The sequence below is a fragment of the Carcharodon carcharias genome, chromosome 4 (assembly GCF_017639515.1).
Source record: "Carcharodon carcharias isolate sCarCar2 chromosome 4, sCarCar2.pri, whole genome shotgun sequence".
In the NCBI taxonomy this organism is placed as follows: Eukaryota; Metazoa; Chordata; class Chondrichthyes; order Lamniformes; family Lamnidae; genus Carcharodon; species Carcharodon carcharias.
The window spans coordinates 64,127,018-64,154,954 of record NC_054470.1 but is presented as its reverse complement, the minus strand read 5'-3'; the positions used below and the strand labels follow the sequence as shown (position 1 = coordinate 64,154,954).

At 43.0% G+C, this 27,937-nt stretch overlaps 1 protein-coding gene across 1 annotated transcript in view; it reads left to right on the top strand.

The window, feature by feature from the left end:
* Window positions 1–334: 334 nt before the first annotated feature.
* LOC121277027 (zinc finger and BTB domain-containing protein 41-like) overlaps window positions 335–27,937 on the top strand; it is a 71,374-nt gene continuing 43,771 nt past the window's right edge. The window contains exons 1-2 of the mRNA XM_041185916.1: window positions 335–378; window positions 21,193–21,423. The gene's annotated coding sequence lies outside the window, so the exon portion shown is untranslated. The remainder of the gene's footprint in view (window positions 379–21,192; window positions 21,424–27,937) is intronic.

Here is a 27,937-nt window from a genome sequence, read left to right as displayed (position 1 = left end):
AACGTCAGCATTTTTACAGAATGCAGCCTCTTTCTTTGCTCCACTCCCCAGTGGTTGCTCTCTCTGCTGGTTCCTACTGGTGGTCTCCTCCTGGAGGCTCCTTCCCTGGTCCTCTCTCTCTCTCCCCTCTCTGGGTTTCCTCTTTGGGACCTCTCCCGGTCCTGGGATTCCTGTGTCTTATGGTGCCCCACTCCTGGGTCCTGTAATCGGGTTTTCATGCTGCTTTCTTCCCACGCAAGTGCACTGGGTACTTGTCCCCACTCCAGAGATCTCACAATGCTGAACTGCACATGCGCCGCCGACTCCTGATCCACGCATGCACGGAAACTCCCGGGGCATGGTGGGACTTGTAGTTCCCGGGCTCCACTCAGGAATCAGGTAAGGCAGGATTCCTATATATATATATATAAAAAAAACAAAAAAACTGCAGATGCTGGAAATCCAAAACAAAAACAGAATTACCTTCAAAAACTCAGCAGGTCTGGCAGCATCGGCGGAGAAGAAAAGAGTTGACGTTTCGAGTCCTCATGACCCTTCGACAGTTCTGTCGAAGGGTCATGAGGACTCGAAACGTCAACTCTTTTCTTCTCCGCCGATGCTGCCAGACCTGCTGAGTTTTTCAAGGCAGGATTCCTAATACCTTACACTTGCGGGTTTTCAAAGGATTATTTGATATTATGTCACAAGTAAGACAGATCCTCTCCAGTCTTTGGGCAGTGAAGAATATGCATTTGTTTTCTGAATTTTCTGCACTGGCCCCATTGAAACAGATAAGTGGTGCCTGAGTTCAGATTTAAGATTACAGCATGGGTTTATGTGGGGGTAGGTTACATTTGTAGACCGCAAGCTATCAAAGTGTTGATAAGAATTTAGAGATAACAAAAGAGGGCATTATTGCTATTAAAAATCAGTTGCAGGCCATGGAAGGTTTTGAGGTGGCCTTCACCTAAAGACTCGAGATGCCCTTCACCTAAGGGCATCTCGATTCCCTTATCATGGACAAACTTTTATCTATCGCTGGTGAATATTTTATATGAATCATTTACTTTTCCAGCTGAAGGGAACAAAGTTTAAACCCATCTCCAAATATGCTAACTCTCTCTGCTCCTCACTGTGTTGAAACCACCCCTCACACTTTAACTCACTCTTTCACAAAATAAAACTCCCCATTTCTATACCTTCCTCAGCCCTTCCTTCTTCCTACAATCTTCAGCCCCTTAATACCCAAACTTGCCATCACCACTTCCCAATTTACCTTATTTCTCTTTTATTCTTTTTAGCCTAAGTCTTGGCCTTTCATTCTGGTTTTCACATTCGTTAAAATGTTCAGAATGAAGAAGAAGGTGAGCTTCAGCAAGTTGAGTTACACACCAGGTTGGACCAGTGCTCACCTCCTCCATCCCCAATTCATCCCAGAAATAGCCACTTTGCATGCAGTGTTTCCTGCCTTTTCATAATGTTAAAGCAAAAGCAGATAACAAAATCATAGTCCCCCTGCCCTAGAAGGGACTACAATTAGTTCCACTTTTTTCTGTATACTTGAATGCTTTATATGCAGGAAGAAGGGTATTCATCAAGGCGGAAGTCTGAGAAAATTCAGAGCTCTAAGGCATCACATAAGACCAGCTCAGATAAACTTAATCCTGGAGATTTAATGTACGAGGGTCATAAAGGGTGGAGAGGTCTGGGTAAGGTGATAGGGTATAAAGGTAAGACAGTGAGTCTCCATCATGGTAATCAAACCAATCAGGTCCATTCATCTTGATGAATTGGGATTGATTCCAAACTTTCAGAATCTGAGCAATTAATCAAAGGTGATAAGGCATCCTGTGCTTCACATACTCATATATTTGACAGTTATGAAGAATAGAATACAGTGGATAAGGGGCCGGATGGCAATAGGCAGAATGATACTGATGCATGGATAGGACTGACAAATCCAATGGGCACTGCTTAGACAGGTACTCGGGTGACACACATACCAGAAGGATCTAGTGAAGGGATGCGACCATTGTAGGGAGAGTAGGGAAAACGATCAACAAGTTCAAATGTTGATTAAATGTTCAAGATGATGAATAAGAAGAAAGATTTACAGATTGGCAAAATGAGATGAAACAGTTGAAAGCAAGAAAACATAGTGTGCAGTTCTCATAGTGGATCTGGGAGTGACTCTTGCACTAGGAAATGATCCAGAGATAGAGCTGCTGATCATGGAAGGGAGGGATCCTTTGGTAGTAATCCAGAAAGACATAGACAGGCAAGTAAAGGCCATAGTTTGACTAGATTATGCAATAGAACAAGTACAGAACAATCTAGGAACACTACTCGAAGTAGAAGACCTTATGACAGATGTTTGGATGGTTGCCAACAAAATAGACGATAAATTAATATGAGAGGCAAAACAAAAAGAGTTGGATAGTTGGAAGGAATTTATTGTCTACTCTGAAATGCCAGCCTTATTACACCAATGGATATGTACAGGAAAAATCCTCCCAGATCAGACATATAAGGTTAACACCCATGCTTGAGCTAGGGTGTCCAGAATCGTGAGGTGCTTAAACAGAACTGGAGGGTTGTCTGGCCGAAAGCTAGTGGAAGAATCCCAAGAACTCTCATACATTGGAGAATAGTTGTAACAGTGAGAGGAATCAGTGGATTCCTGAGAGCTGTGGCACACCTTGGTTTGGTTCCAGGAGAAATGAAGGAACCCTCATGATCCTGTAACATATAGGGGAACTTGTGGGTGGAATTAAAAGTAGAATGGGAAGTGGTCCGTTGAGATTTTTGGGTTTAAGATCTAAGCATTGATGAAACATATGTGTTAAGTTAGTTGTACTTGGAGGACCTCCTTGTTTGCCTGCTCCAGGGCCTGTCCAAGGTAGCCATTAACAGATCCAAGCAACTGGTGGTTGAGGGGGTCATTTGGCCTGAATGCCTGCCTCTCTTCCACGGCTATGTTCACACCCAGATGTGCCTGGAGAGGGAGCACGTGTTGTCCACCAATACAGTTGAGGCCTTCCCCAACTAGTGGGCACTGCAGTGGCTGGAGTGCATCACCAGACCCAGAAACATTATTTTAATTTAATAAGTTTTGTTTAAAGTTTTGTCTTTTCTATTACAGTGCCCCTTTAAGGCATTTTTGGCCAGCTGATGTGGGATGAGGGGTGAGGGAGTGGGGGTGGGGGCGGTGTGAAGTTCAAAGGACATCCTCAGTAGCCTGCTCCTGAGCCTATCCAAGGTGTCCATAAGCATGTCCAGGCAGTGGGAGGTTGAGGGGGACTATCTGCCCCTCTTCTGTTATTACATCCACGCCTGCAGAGAGCATGAGGTGTTCACCGGTATGCTTGAGGCCTTCAGATACTGGTGGGTGCCGCAGGGGCTGGTGTGTATTATCTCCAACCAAAATTATACTTTATTTTAATTTGTTAAGTTTTCTTTAAAGTTTTGCCTTTGTTAAAATGCCCCTTTAAGGGGTGGTTGATCAGTTAATTAGTTTATTTTGTTAATTTGGGTATTCTCAAAAAACTATAAAAAGGGACTTCCCTCCACTTCACCCTGGTCAACTGTCTGGACTAGCTGTAACATTCCATCCTGCCATCCAAGGGTGTCAAGGATCCCGGTGGGATGGGAAGTCCTTCCCTTTTCCATTGGGAATTTTACGTGGAGGGTGTTGCATACAGCAGTTCCATGCAACAAAGGACTAAGATGGTTCACAGACTCCCAAGCTGTCTGTATTTTCTGTAGCCTTGAGGAGCCCATGTTCCATGTTTATGTTGGATGTGTGAGGTTACACCCTTTTTTAATTTGAGGGGGTCATGAGTAGGCATAGGCAGCAGGTAGTTGAGAGGGTCATTCAATCTGCCTCGTGATTACATCTGCACCCAGGTCTCCCTGGAGATAGAGCATGTATGCTTGAGGCCTTCCGCATCTGGTGGACGACTCAAGGGCTGGATTGCATCATTTCCCCCCAAAGTATTACTTTAATTTAAATTTGATAAGTTTCCTTTCCAGATTTTGTTTTTGTTACAGAGCTGTCAATTAGTTAATTTGTTTAATTTACAAAAAAGTATAAAGAGACACTTATGGGACATGGGTGTTGGTCAGGGAGGCTGTCGACATATGTAACATTACATTCGGTAAATAAATCTAGTATTTAAATAAAAAATTGGCGTCTGGTTTCCTACTTCACTGTCCGGCTTCAGAATGAATTAACAAATGAGTGGTGTTAAAATCTGGACTTAATTTTTTGGTTTTTCTATTAAACTAAATTTCTGGCTGTTTAAACACACCCTGGGAATTTTCACAGAGCTTTTTTCCCTCATCAGTGCAGGATTTTCACTGAACTCGCAGCAGTGGAATGAGATCATGAGTAAAATCTCAGCAACAAAGCCTAAATTATCCTAATCATCATGCGTGGTTGCTGGCAGCACTTTGATCTACAAGACTGACCATTATTTGGGGGCGTATAGCAGGATTGTTTGCCCTACACAACACTATACTTATCCATGAACAGTCAGGTTAACGGCCGATCCTTAAAACAGCTCTATTTTATGTTGCAAGACATAAAAGTTAGGTAAGATCAAGGCCACCATGAAATTTTATGTACTTTTTTAAAAAAAGGAACTAGAGTTCTAGACTTAATAGAACTTAGCTTGAGAGTGTTGTTTTTCTCTTCAAAGTTCAAACTTACTTTTATGTCACCTTCTAACATCACTCAAACACCCAAAACTACTTCAAGCACAATGAGACAATTTGAAGTGCAATCACTGTTATTATGTAGGAAAAAATCTAGAGATTAATCAGAAGAGTTGTCCTTGGTGCATGGTTGCCATCTTGAAGTGCATTAATAAAAGATACATACACATGGACACAACACTTCTGATGTCCTGCAGCCAAGTCCAAATCACGACAGTGGAAAGTATTGGCACTGAACAATACATTTAGGAGCACTACATTATTTTCCTTCAATGCACAATTTTAAAATTTGAATTGAGGTAGCCAACTTAATCTTGCTCTTTTGACATCACTCATATATTTCCCAAAACTATTTTTTGGGGTTGTCTCCATTTAGCAACTGAGGAGGACTAATTGAATAAGTATTTGGCAGGGAGTCGGATTGATTGCTATAGCACTACTCATGGACAGAGATGAGCAAATACTTTATGATAAGCTTGGCCCTCTGCTGCTGGTGGCATGTTGTCTATGGAAAGAAGGAGGCCAAGTTTAAATACTGAAAATGTGGGAATTAGTATTCTGGTATTTTGCTTGATCATCTTTTGGAATCAGTGAATGTTTATGCAGAATTTTCCATCAGAGGCTTAAATCAGTTGGATAAAATGATTCAAATGGGTCCTTGAAAGGAGCCAAAGAGCCTTTCCTCATTTCCCACTACCCCTTATAGAGAGCAAGATCATGACTGGAGAGCTGACACTGTGCAGCTCATTACCAGCTATGGCTTTTCTTCATACTTTATGAAAAGACTGGTGATCCTCCTTCCTTTTGCTGAAGGCATTGACTCCTCACTGGATACAGGCCTATGGTTCGGACAGCTCTCTGGTATTTATCAAACTAGCCATTTATCAAGTGTGAACCTGGGTGGCTCCTGACAGCAGATTAGTTGGTACCAGGGACATTACAGCCAAGTCCAATTCTGTCCTTGCATGTACTTCCAGTAGGGATCATTGGACAATGATAACACAGTGATGTTGACACCAATTGCAGCACACCCATCATACCATTACTGGCCAATTTGCATGACTCAGGTATCTAATGGATTTTAACTAGCCTTAGAGATCCCTCCCCAGGTAAGTACCTGTGCATTTCCATATGTCTGTCTGTGTACAGTGAGTGTGGACTTGGCTCAGCTATCATGCCTCTATGCCCTGCCTTTTAAAGTTGCATGCTTGAATGAGTTAGTCATGCGAGAGGTAGCGACCCTAAACATCTTAGCTAACGTCTAGATAGCAAGGACAAGGAGGAGAGCAAAGATTCATTCCCAGGGGGCAAACGCAGGGAACTAAAACAAAATAACAAGGGAAGAAAATTTTAAAGAAATCCTCTGAACTCCCGTCACGGAAGAGCAAATAAATAGCTTGAGTGTGAAAGACCCTGCGAACAGGATCAGTTTGTCATTCTCTCCCTCATGGTATCTCCAAACTTTTACTGCTTTCTGGATCTGGTTAAGACCAAACACTTTAGAAACACATTTCACAAGAAAAAAAACTATAGAAATGATCCCTAAGAGTATAACTGGAACTGGTCCCAGTCTCTTGTTAAACACCTTTTCAGTACCAAGTTCCCTGTAACTTAAAACAACTTCAAGTTTCATAGCCTAAATAAGGTAGCTGTTTAGTCTTGGCGATTGACGGGTTAATCTCGGCAAGTGAAGTTTAAAGAGTCTGAACAGTAAGTGGCTTCAGACACTGGCCCTCTCAACTGTCCCCCGGTTCCCTACTCCTTACTCACATGCCTGAGTCCCGGAGCAGCCGCAACGCTTCCTGCGGGATCCGCCGACTCACATAGACCCTCGCCAGCTGCCGATTCCCCTGCATGGTCTGTCCCGCTTCACTGGTCACAGCTCGGCTCAGCTCTGTCAGTATGCCGCGGCTAAAGCCCCTCAGCCACATGGTACCAGCTCAAACCGCCAATACAAACAGGGACTTTGAAATGCTCCCTCCCAGAGATTTTGAGTTCATTCAAACAAGGGGAGGTTCCCAAACTGACCAATGTTTGATTTAATCCAAGCCACCCTGGACAAGGGCCAGCTTTGAATTGATAGTCTTATAGGAGGGCGCTGGTGGTCCAAAAGGTCAAATAAAGCCACCTGGAACAGCCCCACCTCCACCTTCCGAATTTAGCAGTATTAATTCTGTGGAAAGTTTTTGACAAGTAACCTTTTCGTTCATGTACAGAATGTGAGGTGAAACACATCAGGGGTGAAATTAGTCTTCCTTGGCAGTGGAAAATGGGCTCAGTGAATTGGTCGCCCACTTTTCAGCAGCTTGATTTTCTTTTATGAGCCCAGTTTTGCTGTTTCATCCCACCATGTCACTTTCTCACTCACTCCTGACCCAAAGCCTAAATGTGCTGTCAGCCTTGGTTCAGTGCAGTACTGAGGAGTGCTCACTGTCAGAAGTGCCATCAAAAACAAAGGGTGGCATTTAATGGAGGCGACTGGGGTCTTGCTCCACAGTTGTAGTTGAGAGCTCCACATTGCATCTTTGAGGAAAGGCCCACCTTATGAAATACCACTTAGGTATTTAACGGGGCATCAATGGGCCTTCCATGTGATCAAGGACCCCGGGGGCAGAGGCCCTGTCCGCCACCAGGGAGGCAGATGGCTGCTGATAGTACGACACCCTCTTGAGGCCCAGGATTGTCACTGGATCCCAGGTCACAGGGAGTGATGGCGGGAGGGAGTGGTCGAGGGGTGGCGATTGCAGAGACAACAACAGCACCACCCTTGTCAGCGGGTTTGATGACGATGTCAGGGTTGGACCTGAGAGAATGGAGTGCAGTAAGGTCAGAGAGAAAGAGATTAGAATGGGTCAGCGTGGGTTTACAAAAGGGAAATTATGCTCAACTAATCTAGTGTGGTTTTTTGAGGATGTAACTAGTAGAATAGATAAGGGACAACCAGTGGATGTAGAGTATTTGGATTTCAAGAAGGCTCTCGATAAGGTCCCACATAAAATGCTAGTGGGCAAAATTAAAGCACATGGGATTGGGGGTAATATACTGGCATGGATTGAGAATTGGTTGACAAACTGGAAACAGAGAGTGGGAATAAATGTGTCTTTTTCCGGGTGGCAGGCGGTGACTACTGGTATACCATAGGGATCAGTGCTTGGGCCCCAGCTATTCATGGTATATATAAATGACTTAGATGAGGGAACCAAATGCAATATTTCCAAGTTTGCTGATGACACAAAACTGGGCGGGTTTGAGAGTTGTGAGGAGGATGCAAGGAGGCTTCAGGGCGATTTAGACAAGTTGTGTGTGGGGGCAAACACATGGCAGATGCAGTATAATGTGGATAAATGTGAAGTTATATGCTTTGGTTTGAAAAACATAAAGACAGAGTATTATTTAAATGGTGATATATTGGGAAATCTGGGTGTCCTTGTGCACCAGTCAATGAAAGTAAATAGGCAGATGCAGCAAGCAATTAGGGAAGCAAATGGTATGTTGACCCTCATTGCAAGAGGATTTGAGTTCAGAGGTAGGGATGTCTTACTGCAATTGTACAGGGCCTTGGTGAGACCACACCTGGAGTATTGTTGCAGTTTTGGTCTCCTTACCTAAGAAAGGATATACTTGTCATAGGAGGGAGTGTAGCGAAGGTTTACTAGGCTGATACCGGAGATGGCAGGACTGTTGTATGAGGAGAGATTGGTTCGACTGGGCCTGTATTCACTAGAGTTTAGAAGAGTGAGAGGGGATCTGATTGAAACATATAAAAGTCTAACAGGGCTAGACAGACTGGATGCAGGGAGGATATTTCCCCTGTTTGGGGAGTCTAGAACCAGGGGCCACAATCTCAGGATATGGGCAGGCCAATTGGGACTAAGATGAGGAAAAGTATTTCCACTCAGAGGGTGATCAACCTGTGGAATTCTCTACCACAAGGCTATGGAGGCTGGGTCGCTGAGTACATTCAAGAAAGAAATTGATAAACATTTGGATATTAGGGGCATCAAAGGGTATGGAGAGAAAGCGGGAATATGGCATTGAGACAGAAGATCAGCCATGATCATGTTGAATGGCAGAGCAGGCTCAAAGGGCCAAATGGCCTACTCCTGTTCCTAGTTTCTATGTTTTCTATAGCTGAAGTTTCTCATCCCTGGAACCATTCTTGTAAACCTCTTCTGCAATACTGCAATCTCTCTCTCCAATCCTTCCTATAATATGGTGCCCAGAACTATACACAATGTTCCAGCTGAGGTCTAACGAGTGTTTTATATAAATTCAGCATAACCTCCCTGCTCTTGCACTCTACGCCCCTATTAATAAAGCCCAGGATACTATATGCTTTATTAACTGCTATTTCCACCCGTTCTGTCAGCTTCAATGATCAATGCACATATATACCCAAGCCTTTCTGCTCCTGCACCCCCTTCAAAATTTCACCCCTTATTTTATATTGTCTGCCCTTGTTCTTCCTACCAAAATACATCACCGCACACTTCTCGGCATTGAACTTCATCTGTCACCTATCTGCCCACTCCACCAATTTGTCTCTTGAAGTTCCACGCTGTCCTCCTCACAGTTCACAACACTCCCAAGCTTCATATTATCCACAAACTTTGAAACTGTCCCCTTCACATCAAGATCTAGATCATTAATATATATCAGGAAAAGCAAGGGTCCCAATACCAACCCCTGGAGAACTCCACTATAAACCTTCCTCCAGCACAAAAAATGTCCATCGACCATTACACTCTGCTTCTCATTTTTCAGCCAATTTTGTATCCATGTTGCTACTGTCCCATTTATTCCATGAGCAATAACTTTTCTCACAAGTCGGTTGCGTGGTACTATGTCAAATGAGTTTTCAAAGTACATGTACACTACATCAACAGCATTACCCTCATCGACCTTTTCTGTTACCTCTTCAAAAAACTCAAGCAAGTTAGTTAAACACAATTTCCCCTTCAAAAATCCATGCTGGCTCTTCTGTTTCAACCCATATTTTTCCATGTGACTACTAATTCTATCCTGAATAATTGTTTCTAGAATCTTGCCCACCACTGAAGTTAAACTGACGGGTCTGTAATTGCTGGGCTTATCCTTACAGCCTTTTTTGAACAAAGGCGTAATGTTTGCAATTCTCCAGTCCTCTGGCACCACCCCTGAGTATAGGGAAGACTGAAAGATTATGGCCAGTGCCCCTGCAATTTCTACATTCACTTCCTTCAACATCCTTGGATGCATCTCATCCAGTCTTGGGGCCTTGTCGACTTTAAGTATCGACAGTTTATCTAACACTTCCTCCTTATCAATTTTGAACCCTTCTAGTGACAAAGTTTCCATGGCCTGGGTAGCATCTACTTCCTTGGTAAAGACAGTTGCAAAGTATTCAATTAAAATCTCAGCCATGGCCCCTTTGTTCATGTGTAAATTCCTTTTTAGGTCCCTAATTGGCCCTATACCTCCTTTTACCACCCTTTTACTATTTATACGCCTAAAGAAGACTTTGAGATTCCCGTTTAATTTGGCTGCCAGTCTTATCACATAATCCCTTTGCTTCTCCAATATGTTTTTTCATCTCCCCTCTGAACCTTCTGTATTCCTCTGGGTTCTCAATTGTATTTTCTACCTGACACCTGTCATAAGTGCACTGTTTCTTCTTTATGTTAATTTCAATCTCCTTTTTCATCCAGGGAGCTCTGGAATTGTTTATCCTACCTTTCCCTTTCGATGGAATATACCTTGACTGTGCCCAAAGCAATTCTTTTTTGAAGGTAGCTCATTGTTCAGCTACAGCCTTTCCTGCCAATCTTTCATTCCAGTTTATCTGGCCCAGCTCTGTTCTTGCCCCATTGAAGTTGGCTCTTGTCTAGTTAATTATTTTTACTCTGGATTGCCTATCGTCCTTTTCTATCATCATCCTAAAACGTATGATATAATGATCACTGTCTCCTAAATGTTCCCCCACTGACACTTGATCTAATTGGCCCCCTCATTTCCAAGAACCAGGTCCAACAGTGTGTCTTTTCTTGTTGGATTGGACACATACTGCTCTGGAAAATTCTCCTGAACACAACTTAGGAACTTTTGTCCCTCTCCACCCTTTACACTATCATTGTCCCAGTCTACATTTGGATAATTAAAGACCACCATTATAACTACTATATAATGCCTGCCTCACTCTGTAATTTCCCTGCGGATTTGTTCTTCTACGTCCTTTTCATTAATTGGTGGTCTATAGACTACACCCAATGTAATTGCACCCTTTTTGTTCCTTAGCTCTAGTCAAATTGATTCTGTCCTTGTACCCTCAGGGACATCCATTTTTCTCCAGCACTGCAATGCTCTCTTTAACCAATACCACCACCCCTCTTCCTTTCCTATCTCTTCTGAACGCTTTGTACCCGGGAATATTTTAACATCCAGTTCTGCCCTTCCTTGAGCCAAGTCTCTGTTATGGCCATAACATCATATTTTCACATGGCAATCTGCACCTGTAACTCCCCAATCTTATTTATTATACTCCATGCATTTACACATATGCATAGTAACCCTGATTTAGATTTCGTTATTTTCTCCCTTAAACCGGCTTTACCTATTAACTTACTATTCTCTATACTAGTGCTATCTGTCACCCAGTATTTTGTGCATTCTGGTATTCTTCTCTAATATTCTCTCCTGGTTCCCACACCCCTGCCAAGTTAGTTTAAAGCCCTCCCAACAGCACTAGCAAAATGCCCTGCAAGGAACTCAGTTCCAGCTCTGTTCAGGTGCAACCCATCCAGTTTGTAGAAGTGCCATCTCCCCCAGAGCCAGTCCCAGTGTCTCAGGAATTTAAAGGCCTCCCTCCTGTACCATCTTTCCAGTCATGCATTCATATGCCTTATCCTCCTATTTCTGTACTCACTGGCATGTGGTACTGGGAGCAATCTGGAGATCACTACATTAGAGGTCCTGCTTGCTAATGTTCTACCTGGCTCCATAAATTCTGATTGCAGGACCACATCCCCCTTCCTACCTACATTTGTACCAATGTGGACCACGACCTTTGGTGATCACCCTCCCCCAGAAGAATGTCCTGCAGCCACTCCATGACATCCTTGGCCCTGGTACCAGGGAGGCAACATACTATCCTGGAGTCAAGTCTACGGCCACAGAAATGCCTTTCTCTTCCCCTAACCAGTGAATCCCCTATCACTATAGCTCTTCTTTTCTTCTTCCTCCCCTCCTGTACAGCTGAGCCCCTTGCGTTGCCACAAACTTGGCTTGATTGCACTCTTCTGAGGAGCCAGCGCCTTCACTAGCTTCCAAAACAGAAAAACGATTTGTGAGCAGGACCCCAGGAGATTCCTGCACTGCCTGCCTACTTCTCTTGGACTGCCTGGTAGTCACCCATTCCCTCTCTGTCTCCAGGCCTTTAAGGTGTGGTGTGACCACTTCTTTGAACTTGCTATCCATATAGCTCTCAGTCTTGTAGATGCACCACAGTGACTCCAGCCACTGATCAAGCTCTGAAACCTAGTGCTCAAGTTTCTGCAGCTGACAGCACTTCCTGCACATGTGGTCAGCTAGGACACTGGCAGCATCCATGACTTTCTACATATTACAGGACACACATTCCACTTGACTGAGCTGCCATGCCATGTCTTAACTCTACTTCCCTATCATTAACTTTATTCTACTTTGGATATATTACTTTGTTATATTGGCCCTAAGTTTCCCTTATTCCTGGCGCTACACAGTAAAATCCAAATATAGGAACTTTAAAAATATTATACTTTTCTAATTTACTCACCAATTCCTACTTACCAAGGCCGCCGCTCTTCTTTTTGAGCAAAGGTAGAAAAAGAAAGGAGCACCTCCTCCCTTCTCACTGAACTCCCTCAGTCAGCTAATTCCAACTGAAGCACTCAAATGCAGCCAAAAACAGCACTCCAGTGCAGACAAAGTCAGAACTGTAAAGATAGCCTACTTTTTTACTCTCGGAACCTAGCATCTGAAAACCTGATTAAGCCAGTTTTCTAATTAACTATTTCACTTATCACCCCACCAGCCTCCGCATTCAAAGGATCATCCTCCGCCATTTCCGCCAACTCCAGCATGATGCCACCACCAAACACATCTTCCCTTCACCACCCCCCGGCGGCATTCCGCAGTGATCATTCTCTCCGGGACGCCCTGGTCCACTCCTCCATCACCCCCTACACCTCAACTCCCTCCCACGGCACCTACCCATGCAATCGCAGAAGGTGCCCCTTTACTTCCCCTCTCCTCACCATCCAAGGGCCCAAACACTCCTTTCAAGTGAAGCAGCGTTTCACTTGCACTTCCCTCAATTTAGTCTACTGCATTCGCTGCTCCCAATGTGGTTTCCTCTACATGGGAGAGACCAAACGCAGACTGGGTGACCGCTTTGTGGAACACCTGCGGTCTGTCCGCAAGCATGACTCAGACCTCCCTGTCGCTTGCCATATCAACACTCCACCCTGCTCTCATGCCCACATGTCCATCCTTGGCCTGTTCCAATGAAGCTCAACGCAAACTGGAGGCTCAGCACCTCATCTTCCGACTAGGCACTTTATAGCCTTCCGGACTGAATATTGAGTTCAACAATTTTAGATCTTGAACTCTCTCCTCCATTCCCACCCACTTTCCAATCCCCCCTTTTTTTCCAATAATTTATATAGATTTTTCTTTTCCCACCTATTTCCATCCTATTTCGATCCCTTCTCCCCACCCCACCCCCACTAGGGCTATCTGTACCTTGCTCATCCTGCTTTCTACCCTCAATGTCACCTATTATCACATTCCTTAGATAATATCACCACCTTCAACACCTCTTTGTTCTTTTGTCTATGACATCTTTTGGTTATCTCCATCTATCACTGGCCCTCTCTCCAGCTCTACCTGTCCCACCCCCCCCTTAAACCAGCTTATATTTCACCTCTTTTCTATTTTTCCTTAGTTCTGCTGAAGAGTCAGACGGACTCGAAACGTTAACTGTGCTCCTCTCCGCAGATGTTGTCAGAACGGCTGATGTTTCTCCAGATATTTCTGTTTTTGTTTCTAATTAACTAGTTGTAGCTGCAAGCAGAGCCTGTATGAGCCCTCTTTTAAAGTTGGACTAAAACTCACCTTCTTCCAACTCTAACAGCAACTTTTAGTTAATTGCTAAATTAAAGAAAGACTAGATTTAGATAGGATTTAACCCTTAGTTTGATACTTAAACTCCCTCAGTCACCAAACGCAAAGATCTATGCACATGGACTTGCAGATTCCTCTGTCCCTGTGCACTCTATATTTAGTCTATATTACTTCTCGATATCCCTTCTGTCAAAATGCATCACTTCACATTTCTCTGTATTAAATTCCATCTGCCACTTGTGCGCCCATTCTGCTAGCCTATCGATTTCCTGTTGCAATCGATCAGTGTCATCCTCATTGTCAGCCATGCCTCCAAGTTTGGTATTATTGGCATATTTTGAAATTTTACTCTGTATTCCAGTATCTAAGTCATTTATATATTTATATATATCATAAACGCAGTAATACTAGTATTGAATCTTGGGGAACACCACAGTCTACCATCCTCCAGTCTGAAAAACTACCATTTGCCATGATTCACTGCTTAAGTCCATTTTTGATCCCAGCTGACACTGACCCTCCTATTCCATAACTTCAAATTTTTAACCAGCCTTTTAAGTGGTACTTTGTCAAACACTTCCTTAAAATCCACATAAACAACATCCACTGCATTCCCTTCACCATCTTCCCTGTTACTTCAACAAAAAATTTAATTAAATTAGTCAAACATGATCTGCACTTTACAAATCTGTGCTGCCTTTCCTTATTTAGCTCAAACTTCTCCAAGTGCCTGTTAATTTTTTTCCCTCATTATTGTTTCTGAAACCTTATTCACCACTGATGTTAAATTGACAGACCTGAAGTTACTAGGAATGTCCTTACACCCTTTCTTAAATAAGGGTGTCATATTTGCCACTCTCTAATCCTCTGCCTCCTCTTCCATATTGAAGAAAAATTGGAAGTCTCTGGCAAGTCTGACTGCTAGCTCCACTCCTACTTGTTTTAGTGACTTGGAACATAAGCCATGAAGGAGGTCTTGTCATGCAGTGGGTTGTGTCCTTGCATCTGAGCCAGAAGCTCCAGGATCAAGTCTCACTGCAGGACTCGATGGCCAAGGAAGATGAGCTCATAATCTGGCCAAACAGGTAGAATATCAACTTTTAAAACCTACCAAAATACGCCAATGGCAGGTGGTAAGAGTGGGAGAGATTCCTGGCCAGCCATGCGATGGAAAGAAATTGGAGCCTCCACCATCACTATACATAGCTCCAGGCTATAACATGCATGTAAGAGCGTATGTTGCCACAGCAACTTGGACTCCTTGGTGGGGGCACTGTTTGGCTCAGTTTGCTGGACGGCCAGTGTGGATCAGATTGGTGCCTACAGCACATGGTTTGATCCCTGTTCCGGCTGGGGTGGATTTCGGACTGGCCTCCTTGCCCTACCAATGGTGGAGGTTGTTGCGCTGTGGGTTACACCTGCCTACAGGCAGAGAACTCAAGAAGCCTTTTAGACCAGGCAACCTATTCACTCTAATCATTGCCAGCCTTTCTAGTACATTCATCCTAGGAGCATGGCATGGCAGTCGCACTTTCATCTTATTATATTTAGCCTGGTTCTGGCATGCATCATGCACCCTTTTTTAGTAATATTCTGTACGCCTCTCATCATCCAAGAATACCTGACTTTGGCTCGTCTACCTTCCCCTCTTGTTGGAATGTACCTAGCCAGTACCCGAAAAGCTTCCTCCTTAAAGATCATCTATTGTTCTAGTAGAGTTTTCTTCTGTGAATCTTTGGTTCCATTTTACCCTGGTTAAATTCCTTCCCATCCCATTGAAGTTATCCCTCTTCCAAAATACAAGTTATACTTGAGATTGTTCCTTGTTCTTCTCCATTGTTAATCTAAACCTTATTCTACAATGAATGCTCTTAAACAAGTGTTCCCCCACAGACACTTGGTCCACTTGACCCAGCATTCACCAGCACCAGATCCAGCAATGCCTCCTTCTACGTTGGACAAAGGACATACTAGTCAAGTACTCCTGAACACATATTAGAAATTCTTCCCACTCTTTACCTTTTACTCTAACATTATCCCAATCGGTATTTGGGCAATTAAAACCCCCCAGATCAGCATTCTTGCAGTTCTTTGATTTCCCTGCAGATTTGCTTCTCAATTGCCCTCTCATTATTTGCAGGCATACAGAATAGCCCCATTAGTGTAATTATACCCTTTTTGTTTCTCAACTCTAACAAAATAGATTCTTTCTTTGCCCCCTCAAGGACATACTCTGTTACAAACATTACGATGTTGTCAGTTTTGTTACCTTGCCTCCCTTTTCTCCTCTATCTTTTCTGAACACTTTGTATCCTTGAATTTTAAGCACCCAGTCCTCTTCATTTTTAAGCCATGTTTCTCTTCTAGCCACTGCATTGTATTCCTACATGGTTATTTGCGCTTGTAAGTCACCAACGTTATTCACCACATTTTGCGTGTTTACATACATGCATTGTAAACCTGTTTTTATATTCCTCATGGTCTTTCTTAGTCTACTCCTATCTAATATGGTACTATGTCCTTCTCTACTACAACACTCTTACTCCTTAATGCAGCTTATTCCTCTTTTCTATGTCTGGTGCATATCCCCGTGTCAATTTAGTTTATACCCTCCCCAACCACACTAGTGACCTCACCACAAGGACATTGGTCCTCTTGCCCCAGAACTGATCCCAATGTCCCAAGAGTCTGATGCCCTCCCTCCTCCACCATGCCTCAAACCCCCTCCATATTCCTATTTCTATTGTCACCAGTGTGTGACTCTGGGAGTAATTCAGAGATTACTATCTTTGAGGTCCTACTTTTTAACTACCCCCTCCCCCCTCCCCACCCCCCCCAGTTCCTGAAAATCTAAGTGTAAGACCTCAACACCTGCTCTCTCTATATCATTAGCACCAATGTGTACCACAACTTCTAGCTCACTTTCTTTCCCCTGCAAAATATTCTGCACACTCTCTGTGAAGTCCTGTACACTGGCACTAGGGAGGCAACATACCATGCGAGACTCACAATGTTGGTGACAGAAATACCGGTCTATTTCCCTAACTATGGAATTTCTTGTAATGACCACATTTCTATTGTTGCTGTTCCCTCCTGTGTAATCCCATGTCCCTTAATGCCATGGTCTGAACTGTACTCCTTGGAGGGGTCATCACTCTCAGCAATCTCCAAAGCTGACTACTGGTTTGAGAGCAGTAAATGCCTCAAAGATTCCCATACCTATTGCCTCTGCCTACTCTTCTGGATAACCACCCATCTACTATTCTGGGCTCTTACTGCTTGTGAGGTGACCACTTTCAGGGACATACGATCCAGGAAACTCTCATCCTCCCTAATGCTCTGGGGTAACTCCAGCTGCCCCTCAAGCTCAGAAATTCTGAGCTAGAGCTCAAGCAACTGGAGATGCTTCCGTCATACATGGTCACATTTTCCCACATGGTGTAGGAATTGCAAGTAATAGCTGCCCATTCATGATCTAAGAAAATAAATTCTATTCCCTCTTTTATAATCTAGTTGTACCTTGTATAAATTATTAATTTTAATTAAAGCCTCTAGATCTACTCTGTGCTAGTACTCTTATTAATTCACTTACCGTTATACTTACCCCAATTGAAATTTTATTAATTAAGCTTTTGGTTGAGATCTTAAACCCAAGTCCTGTCAGCCCTCTGAGGTGGATGTAAAAGACTCCATGGTACTATTCGAAGAAGAACAGGGGAGTTCTTCCTGTTGTCCTGGCCAATATTTATCCCAAACTAACATCACTGAAACAAAATTAGCTGGTTATTATCTCATTGCTGCTTGTTGGATCTTGCTGTGTGAAAATTGGCAGTTGTGTTTCCTACATTACAATGGTGACTACGCTTCAAAAGTACTTCATTGGCTGTGAAGTGCTTTGGAACCTGTTTTCTTTCTGAGGAATATAAGTCAAATTTATGTTTTCTTTGGATAAACTGACAGAAGACCTCTCTAGCTCTTTGTAAGTCAACCTTGATTTCGCATGGTAGCTCCTTCTAAACTGCCAGAAATCAAAGTTTGGAAAGCTTCCAGGGAATCATGAAGTGTATAAAATAACTCCTTCTCCTCCAGGTACCATGCCCAAAGAGGGCATTGGTAACTGTGGATTTCCATTGGATTGGTCCATGGACTGGCAAAGGACTGCAATGGTTTGCCGTTGCCTTTTGCAGTATGGCTGATGAGGAAACTCTCCATTTTTACACCTGCAATCAGGCACATTGGAAGGATTTATACACTGATAATCAACTTGTTAGGCCACGTTATGAATGCTCCTGCTATGGTCATCAAGTGAAGTGGGACTTGAACCTAGGGCTTCTGGTGCAAAAGTAGGGATGCTGCCACTGCACCACAAGACCTTCTGTAATAAAATAACTAAGGTATCAACTAGTCTGCTCAGCCACCATGTTCAAAAAAACTTTGCAATTTACTTTCAACTTGGTCATATCTTCAGTTGGATTTAATATGACAGTAATTTTCTAAGTTCTGTTTACTATAATAAGGTTTTGATCAATTTGTAAAGTAGTTTTAATGTAGTCTCTCACTGCACCACATAACCTTTTTACAAGTTCCTTTTTTTCTGCAGACCCACAACTATGTTGAGTCAATTTTGCAGATGAGTTGAACTTTAATGTTAAGTAATTAAAATAATTGAATTTAAAGTTATGCATTGGGACATTAAGTTGTGATAAAATATGCAATTATACGCCAAAGCATTTCTTAAATCTCTTGTCACAATCAGAACATATTAAATGTACCTTCTCAGAGTGAACAAGTTGGTGTTCAGTGAGGTTGGATGTCTGAATGAATCCCTTCCCACACACACAGCAGGTGAACAGTCTCTTGCCAGTGTGACTGTGCTAATATGTTAATAAATCCTTGCTGTTTTTAAAGCTCTTTTCGGAGTAAGAACATTTCTTGATTTCTGACTGAGCACAGGGGATTACTGCATTGTATTTCCAACCTGTTTACAACCTTGATATCATAAGAACATAAGAAATAAGAGCAGAAGTAGATCATTTGGCCCCTCAAGCCTGTTCCACCATTCAGTAAGACCATGACTGACCTGATTGTGGCCTTACTCTACCCTCCTACATGCCCCACTATAACCCTCGAGTCCCTTATCAATCAAACATCTGTCTAACTCAGCCTTGAATTTATTCAATGACTCAGCCTCCACTGCTTAATGGGGGAGAGAATTCCAAACATTAATGACCCTCTGAGAAAAGAAATTCCTCCTCATCTCCATCTGAAATGAGAGGCCCCTTATATTGAAACTGTGCCCTCTAGTTCTACGTTCCCTCACATCCTCTCAGCATCTACCGTTAAGCCCCCTCAGAATCTTGTGTTTCAATAAGGTCCCCTCTAATTCTTCTAAATTCCAAAATAGACTAAACCTGCTCAACCTTTCCCCATAAGACAAACCCATATTTGTCAACTCATAACCCTAAGGCAAGCTTCCAACTACATATCTGCGCCATCAATGAGACCACCTACTTAGACATCGATATTGTAGCCTGATTTTGGCCTGCTTCAGTTTATCTGCTGCTGAAATCCTCATTCATGCTTTTTTTACCTCTAGGCATAACTATTCTAACACATTCCAGGTTGGCCTCCCTTCTTTCACCTACCCAAATTTGAGCCCATCCAAAACTTTGCTGCCCATACCTTAACTCAGAGGAAGTCCAGTTCACCCATCATCCCTGTGCTCACAGACCTACATTGCTTCCTGGTAGAATAACTCCTCGATTTTAAAATTCTCAATCTTGTTTGCAAAACACCTCCTCCCTAACTGTGTAACCTACACCAGTCTTACAACCCTCTGATATATCTGCACTCCTCTGATTCTGGACTTCTGCGCATCGCTGAAATTAATCACTCCACTATTGTCAGTCATGCCTTCAGTTGCCTAGGTTATACATCTAGAAATCCCTCCATAAACCTCTCCCCCTATCTTTCCTTTTTCAGGATGCTTCTTAAAACCTACTTCCTTGACCCAGCTTTTTATACCTGCCTTAATTAATGGGCCATAACTTCTGAGCTCCCAGGGCAGTGTATCTGTGGGGAACCTCCCGGGAAGTTCCCAGGTATGGATTGCAAGATAATTGCCCAGGAACTGCAAACTTCTGATGGGCAATTGCCCTGCAGTGTGAACCATCTGAAAATAGGATTTAAATTGCAAATTCGGATGGTTCCAACTGTATTACATCAATATTTACCCAGAAAAAATTAGAAGAATTTAAACCATTTCTAGTTTCTGGGTAACTATTGCACAGACAAACACTGACCTCCCATGGGACACCCGCCAACCCCCAAGTGCCCCAGGGGATTTCCCCCACCCCACAGACTACTACCCACTACGGGACTCCCCACCAATACAGGACTACCTCATCACCTTTCGACTACTTCACCCTCATAGGACACCCCACCCCCACAAAAGACTCCCCCCATCCCCTGACTACCCCCCAACATGGTTCTCCCTCCCCCAAGGCCCGACTGCTGACCTCAGCACCCCGCCCCACACCCCTCCCCAGCCAGGCCCAACTCCCCTTCCTCCCACCCAGACCCAACCCAACCCCTGCCAAATCCTACCCACTTACCTTATACATTTATTTTCTCCCTGGCTTGTCAAAGACCTTTAAACCTGGTTGAACCTTTAAACTTACCTGGTTTACAGCAGCTAGTGCCTTAAAAGGGGGGCATGGCTTACTTACTTGAGACTAAGCTGCCCTTGATGCGAGGCCCCGGGAATGAGCTGCATTAGACAGATCTCGCCCAGTCTGAGTCAGAAGGTTGGGCGAGATAGGATCGCCTGGATTTCCAGGTTAAGTACTTTCGGGCAGAGTGGCAATCTGACTCCATTGCCACCCCACCGGAAGTTACGGCCTTATCTCCTAATGTGGCCTGATGTCAAATGGTGCTTGATATTCCTCCTTTAAAGTGCCTTAGGATGTTTTATTATGTTAAAGCTGTGATTATAAATGCAAGTTGTTATTATTGTTCCTCAGTGAATTTAGGGATGTGTGGCAGACTATATTTATGCTTCTAGTTTCACACCTATTTTCATGCTGAAAACATCCCACAATATTTGCAAAACTGCAGTTTAGGATCATGCAAAGTAGCCTACTTGGTGTAATGTACTTACTCTTGGTGATGTCAACTGGAATATTCCCGGTCCGTTGGAGGCAGGGCGGGAAAGCAGTGGAAATTCCCAGCAGGATGGCTACAAAATGTGGCTCTGCCTCCAGGCAAATTTCCCAGAGGCGTGCTGCTCAACAGAGGGTGGGCATGTAGGTAATCAACGTAACTAAGGCCTCAATCAAAGATCATTTTCTGACATTTTAGGAATTTCGCCATAGTCGCATGGGACCACACTGTGCCTGGAGACCGACAACACTTCGGAGTTGACTTTCAGCGAGAATTCAGGAGGACAGCAGAGGTTGAACAAAATGCCAGTATCACAAGGCTCAATCATGGAGGTTCAATCATGACCGCAGGCATCCCTGAGGATGGGCTTCCTTGCTAATGGTCACCTCCCGGAAGATCCCCCCTGCCAGCCGCTGCTTACCCAAGCGGGTAAGTGCAGGAGATTCTGCCCATCTACTTGTGATTTCCACATTTAACATCCCACCCGATCAAAACCCACCTGTTCTTGTTGGTTAAAATTTCCACCTTTGAGCCTGTTTGTGTCACAATCAATACTTTAAAGAATATATAGATAATTAAATAGCAGTAAACAGTAGGTTTAAACCAGCAGTAGCCTGCTTAGTTGAGGTACAAAACATAGATTAAATTCTTCAATCAGTGTGTCTGCTCTGGCTGTTGCATTGTACTATCCTGTTGTTTTACATACCCATGGGATTGCCACAGGTTTTGTTAAAGTGCTGTATTTTCAAATTTCACTTTGTTTAATCAGTAACTTTTCTGTAAATAGAATGTTGTTTTCCTGTCCTGCTGACATTTTGGCTGCATTACCCAGAATATTTAAAATGCACTTTGAACATTTAGCAGATTTAGCATAACTGCTTTTATCTTATCCCTTTTTTGCCTGCATGTTCTCTTCTTGCTCCTTAAATTTGATGTGTACAGATGTTAGAGGTATCCAGGGCAGAGATTTAATCATAATCCTCAACAGTGATGCTTATGACCAGCTTGCTGGAGATGCAATTGAAGTGTGACGAACTGAACAACGTCCCTTTACCCTACTCCCCAAATAGAACATTTCACTGCTGCCTAGGGTTCAAGCCAACAATCTGATGACACTGAGACAGATCAGTGAGAATGACAGCCAGTCCAAAGAATTGGGCTGACAACCTTTTAGTTGTGAGTCAAACATTTAACTGCTTGAGCTATTGGGCCACCCTTATTCTATTGTTAAAAGTGCAACAATACTTCCAAAGCTTAATTCCTCATCTAAATATTGCATACATATTCAGGACATGGGACCAAAAAACTCAGCAACCATTAATCCTCTGATAACTGCCAAAGTATTCCTAGCACTGAAATCAAAAGTGTCTTGTTTTCAAAAGTTGATTTCCTGACAACTGTGAATTAAAGAATCCCCACCTTTAATCATTTCCATCCTCCAAGACATAAGCTGGTATGTCCTGGGGAATAATGAATCACAATAAACATCTGCACAATTTTTACCCTTGTCTTAGTTCAGAAATGCTCTGTATATATTAACTGTAATTATGAAATATTTTAATGTGTTTTGTGTACAAAGTTTAATGGGAACATCTATCATGGCAGAAGATGCTTTAGCAATTCCAGTTGGACCACCTCTACTGAAATCTGGAACCAGGACAACTTGAAGAAAACGAACATGATATTTGTCACGGGCAGTTAAAAAGGTCAATCTCTGTGACTTGTTCAAGCCATATAGAGAAAAACAAATGAAGACTACATGCAGATAATGTTAATAGTTACAGTTAGCAGTTTTGGATCCTTACTAGTTCTACTAAAACTCTCATGCATGCTTGTACTTTTATTGTGTATAGAAAAAATGTGGATACAATACTGACTAACCCTGCAATCTTTTATGTATAAAGTCAAAGAATTATATAGAATACAGCACAAAAACAGGCCATTTGGTCCAACTGGTCTATGCCAGTTTATAATCCACAAGAGCCTTCTCCCACTCACCAGCCGATATACACAGGCACACTCACTTTCCATCTCACGTGGCCTCTATAATCCCATAGTCTTGATCACAGGTGAAACCATCTTTGGTCACTTTCTTGAATCCCTCACAACCCTTATTCCCCTGTCCCATTCCAATCACTTTCTTATGTCTTGAATCAAAAATGTCTCCCCAAGTCAATTACTTTCAACCTGCCGATTGTCTAGCCTTTGGTCCTCTTTCCCAACACTTCTGCAATCACTAATCTGACCAACTATTCACTCACTCCAATGCTGATGTCCTTATCCTCTACCAAATATTTAGTCCTCTCATCTTAGAATCATACGATCTCCAGCTGAGGCGACCACTGGACAAGCCTGATCCCCAGGTGGAACCCAGCTGGATTTTTTAATTTAGATACATGGATAGGTGCTACTGAACAGAGTCACCAGAGTCAGCTAATGACTTATTAACAAAAGCATAAAACATTTATGAAATAAAACAAAATGAACCATATGACAATACTCCTTTACAGATATATACAGATTTATAAGGATAACACAAGTTACAAAAGTTATCTTATATTCTAATGTTCACAGTAAGTACACAGTGCATGTAAACCAATGGGTAACCTGTGGTCAGACAAACCGCACTCTGAAACAAAGTGACAGATGTCACCTCAACTAGATGTTATGGATCTCTCATCAACTCCCCACTAGACGCTTGTCACACTGTGAGCCAAGCAGTCTCACTGAACTTTGTCTTTCACGCGAGGGTTTCCAATTTCCACACTCGCTTTGGAATCTTCTCCCAAACCCACGCTTTCTCTCAGACACCTTCTGTAAGGGCTCACCTCCAGGGTTTCAAACTCTCCTTCTGATGTTACTCTCCCGTGGGTTACCAGATGCATTCAAGCTGTCTTCCACGTACTTTCTCTCACTGACTCAGCTGTCAACAGTACACTACTGTATCACATGCCGTAGCAAAGAGTTACAGACCTTCAGCCATCTTTTTGGACCTTCTGGCCTCTTGCAAGCTGTTCTCGTTTTAATTCTGCCCTCTGCAGCTTTTGTCTTTTTATATCTGAAGCTTGGAGCCTTTCTCTCTGCCCCTCACTCTTAACATCACTTCACAGGAGCTTTTCCAGGTTCCTATCCTTCCTTTGACTAGAAGGTTTGTTTGGGACTTTCTCCTGTTCCACTCCCCTGGGTTTTGGGTTTTTTTTCTTTAGTTTGGGACTTGCTATCTGTCCCCTTTGCTCCAGTCCCTCCTGAAACCAACTGAACTCAAAGAGCTTCCAAATCAAACTGCTGTTTCTAGTTCCTTGCATGTGTGTCTGTGGGAGGGACCTATTGCTCTGGGCCCCTGTTGCTAGGCAACAGCCCAGTTTCTCTACACTTGTTTGTTTAATTTAGCTGCAACAGTTGTAAAAGTGTCATTAGAAATGCAGGCACCTTTTAAAGTGTAACTAAAACTCAATTCGACCTTTTCCTAACACACACATACAGAAATACAAATCAAAGTTAAACATTAAAGCTAAAACTCATTCCTAAAACCCATAAGAATACAAATATAACATACTTAAACTATCTCTATTTCTTAACAATAGAATGCAGGAGACTGTTTAGCCCATTATGCCTGTGCCAGCTATTTGGTAGAGCTATCCAATTAGTCCTACTCTGCTCTTTCCCCATTCCCCTGTAAGTTTTTTCCCTGCAGGTATTTATCCAATCTACTTTTGAAAGTTATTATTGAATCTGCTTCCAACACTCTTTCAGGCAATGCATTCCAGATCGTAACAACTTGCTATGTGAAAAAAAAGGTCTTTATATCACTCTAGTTCTTTTGCAAAATACCTTAAATCTATGTCGTCAGGTTATTGACCCTTCTGCCACTGGAAACAATTTCTCTTTATTTACAACAAAACTATCATGATTTTTGAACACCTATATCAAATATTCCCTTAACCTTCTTTTCTTTAAGGAGAAAAACACACGTTTCTTTGGTCTCCCCATATAACTAAAGTCCTTCAGCCCTGGTGCCTTTCCAGTAAATGTCATCAGCACTTTCTCTAAGGGCTTGAGGAAATCCTTAATGTGTAGTGCCCAGAATAAGTCACAATAATCCAGCTGGGGCCTGCTTAGTGTTTTATAAATGATATGGTCAGGTAGGAAGTGGTAGAATGGCTCCCCTGTTTTTCGACTCCTCAGTTGACCACAACAGGTGTTTTTAAAAGAATACCAATAAAAAGAATACCAAGAGGGATGGATCAACAGGGCAGAGAAAGGGCTCCATGGGGGTTCATGGATGTTGTGCTGGAGGCCCTCACCATAGAGATGGTCAGGAGGGAGAGACTATATTTCCACAGGAGGCCCTCAAAGAACACCCTCCGAAAGGAATGAGAGCAGGTTGCCATGGAGATCAATTCCTACAGTCTGGCCCTGTGCACCACACAGCAGCACTGGAAGAGTGTTAATGACTTCACACAGGTGGTCAAGTCAGTGAATGGATCTGCACATTACATCTCCTACCCACCACATAACCACTTTCTAATACTGCTCAATGCACCACAACCCCATCACTCATCTAGTATCAGTCCTTAGCACTCAGCACTCATGCCTAATATTCACTTAATCCACTTCACCTTCACACACCTCCACGGAATCCAGCCTCAGACCCATCTCTCATTACCTCCACAAAGCCCTAGCTATTCAGCACTTTGCCCAGAGTGCTGCACAAGATTCAAATCATGGAATTGTAGAATGGTAACAGCACAGAAGGAGGCCATTATTTTGTACCTTTCACTTTTCTGCATTAAAGTTCATCTGGGACATGTCCTCCCAATCAACCAGGTTGTCTGTGTTATCTTGAAGTCTGTCACTACCCTCACATCTCACAATTCTTTTAAGTTTTGTGTTATCTGCAAATTTTGAAATTGTGTTCTGTACACCCAAGTCCAGGTCATTAGTATATATCAAGAAAAGCAGTGGTTCTATTACAGACCCCTGGAGAGCACCAGTATATATTTCTCCAGTCCAAATAAACCTTTCATCACTGCACTCTGTTTCCTGTTACTTTGCCAATTTAATATCCATGCTGTCACTGTTCCTTTTATTTCATGAGCTTCAACTTTGCTGTCAAACCTAGTACTTCATCAAACACCTTTTGTAGGTCCATGTACAGCACATCAACTGCATTACCCTCATCAACCCTTTCTGTTAGCTCACGAAAAATTTCAATCAAGTTGGCGAAACATGATTTATTTTTAACAAGGCTTTCCTTAAGTAATCCACACTTGTTATGGGTGACTGTTAATTTTGCTCCAGATTACCATTTCTAACAGCTTTCCTGCCAAATTGACTGGCCTGTAGTTGCTGGGTTTATCTTTTTTTGAACAAACGTGTAAAATCTGTAACAAAAACAAAAATAGCTGGAAAAACTCAGCAGGTCTGACAGCATCTGCGGAGAGGAATACAGTTAACATTTCAAGCCCGTATGACTCTTCATCAGAACTGAGGAAAAATAGAAATGAAATGAAATATAAGTTGGTTGAGGGGGGTGGGACAGGTAGAGCTGGATGGAGGGCCAGTGATAGGTGGAGGCAAAGAAGAGATTACCAAAGATGTCAGAGACAAAAAGACAAAGAGGTGTTGACAGTAGTGATATAAGGAATGTGCTAATGGTGACATTAAGGGTAGAAAGCAGGATGAGCAAGTGACAGATGGCCCTAGTAGGGGTGGGGTGGGGGAAAGGATAGAAATAAGCTAAAAGGCGGAGATAAAACAATTGCTGGAAATAAATTAAAAAATAATAGAAATAGTTGGGAAAAGAAAAATATATTTTAAAAAATGTATTTTAAAAAAATAATAAATTATTGGAAAAAGGGGGATCGGAAAGGGGGTGGGGATGGAGGACAGAGTTCATGATCTGAAGTTGTTGAACTCAACGTTAAGTCCGGAAGGCTGTAAAATGCTTAATCGGAGGATGAGGTGCTGTTCCTCCAGTTTGCGTTGAGCTTCACTGGAACATTGCAGCAGGCCAAGGACGGACATGTGGGCATGAGAGCAGGGTGGTGTGTTGAAATGGCAAGCGACAGGCAGGTCTGGGTCATGCTTGCAGACACACCAAAGGTGCTCCACAAAGCGGTCACCCAGTCTACGTTTGGTCTTGCCAATGTAGATGAGACCACATTGGAAGCAGCAAATGCAGTAGACTAAATTGAGGGAAGTGCAAGTGAAGTGCTGCTTCACTTGAAAAGAGTGTTTGGGCCCTTGGACGGTGAGGAGGGGGGGCGAGTAAAGGGGAAAGTGTTGTAAAATCTGTAATTCTTCAGTCCTTTGGTACCACCCCTATATCTAAGATTATGGACAGTTTCCTTCTTTACTTCCCTCAGTATCCTTGGATGCATTCGATCCAGTCCTGGTGACTTTATCAATTTTACAGCCAGCCTATCCAATGTCTCTTGCTGATCACACTAATCACTGACATTCTGCCTTGTCCCTTGCAAGACAAGGTATCACACAACAGAAGAGAGCAGCAGAGAACCAGTGAGGCCAGGCCACCTTCATCCAATGAGCCCATGGAGGAGATGGTGCTCTTTATCATGGGGCCAGCTGCAACAGAGCCTGTAGTATCTGGTGTCGCTGAGACTATTCATGATGGCTATACATTGTTGGTTTTTGGCCCATTTTATTTCCCAACCCAACCTCAACTTGCTATCTGTCATGATGTGCAAACTGAAGCTGGGTCACCACAGATCTCTTGCTTTCCATCTCAAGACCTCACCCCCCCACCTCACTCGCCCTGACCCTCTGCTTTAGATTTTATCTTTCAGATACCCAAGAATTGCCATGTGTCAGATACAGAACACCCAGGGTGAAGAAAGAGAGCAACCCCACTAGTGGTAAGGAAGCAGTCACTTGATTTGATGCTCTCAGCCACCAGCTTAGATACTGGCACTGTGTGCAC